A 1,159-nucleotide genomic window follows, 5' to 3' on the forward strand; every position below is an offset into this window, starting at 1 on the left:
CTTACTGCTGACACTCTCAGACTTGCTTTGCTGTTCCCATCTCTTAGTGGGGATCTTTAATTGCTGAACTGCCCCCAACTTGTAACAATCCTTGGTTAATCCCTGCATCTCCTAAACTGACTTCAAAAACAGCAACCAATCCAGAACTAATTTCTGCTTCTCTTAGGTCCTCCTGAGTCCTTCAGTGAGACCCCCAAGCCCTACAAAAAATCCTCCTCCCTTTTTCTCAGTGTCATTCTACAGCTTCTCCGAGTGCCATCCCTTGCTGCACCAAGTCGATAAATGTGATGTTGTTGGACTACAAGCTTGTTCCTGGTAGTTTTCATCTGATATCGCTTTCACACGTACATCAGAGTTGTCTATTAGATTGTAAATTTCTAGGAGGCCTGCTAATTCTGTGTAGTACCTAGCACCAATAGACTGGGAATAGTTTTAATTCTCTATTGTTTTGATATTCCTTATCGGCCAATTAAGGTAGACGTCCAGCCCTGAGCATGCCTGGGTATTCTGCATTTCATGTACAGGTGTGATATCTCAACTTAAAAGTCTTTAGAGTCACTGCTTATTTAGACTTTGTTTCAGTGATAAAAACTTGTAGTTGTAAAATTGTAGGTATAGTCATAGTTAAATCTTTGTGTGTTACATTTATCATTCCTCTAGTATAATTTGGAGATAACAAAGGTCCCTGACTTATGATGGTTCAACTTACGATTTTTCAACTTTTCAAAGGTGTGAAAGTGATATGCATTCAGTAGAAATGGTACTTCAGTACAGTATTCAATAAATGACATGAGATATTCAACACTTGATTATAAAATAGGTTTTGTTTTAGATGATCTTGCCCAACTGTAGGCTAATGAAAGTGTTCTGAGCATATTTAAGGGAGGCTAGGCTAAGCTATGCTGTTTGGTAGTTTAGCTGTGTTAAATATTTTCAACTTCCAGTATTTTCTACTTATGATGGGTTTATCGGGATGTAACCCCATTGTAAGTCAAGGAGCATCTGTATATGAAATGAATGCTTTTCACTTAACAAATATTTATTTTGTGCCTGTTATGTGCTAGGCATTGTGATTAACACTTGGCAACTATAGTGGGCTGAATTATGTCCTCCCAAAACTCACCGAAGCTTGAACTTTGTCCCCCAAGTTTTACCTGTT

This window comes from Galeopterus variegatus, unplaced genomic scaffold (assembly GCF_000696425.1).
Source record: "Galeopterus variegatus unplaced genomic scaffold, G_variegatus-3.0.2 Scaffold11523, whole genome shotgun sequence".
Taxonomy (NCBI): domain Eukaryota; kingdom Metazoa; phylum Chordata; class Mammalia; order Dermoptera; family Cynocephalidae; genus Galeopterus; species Galeopterus variegatus.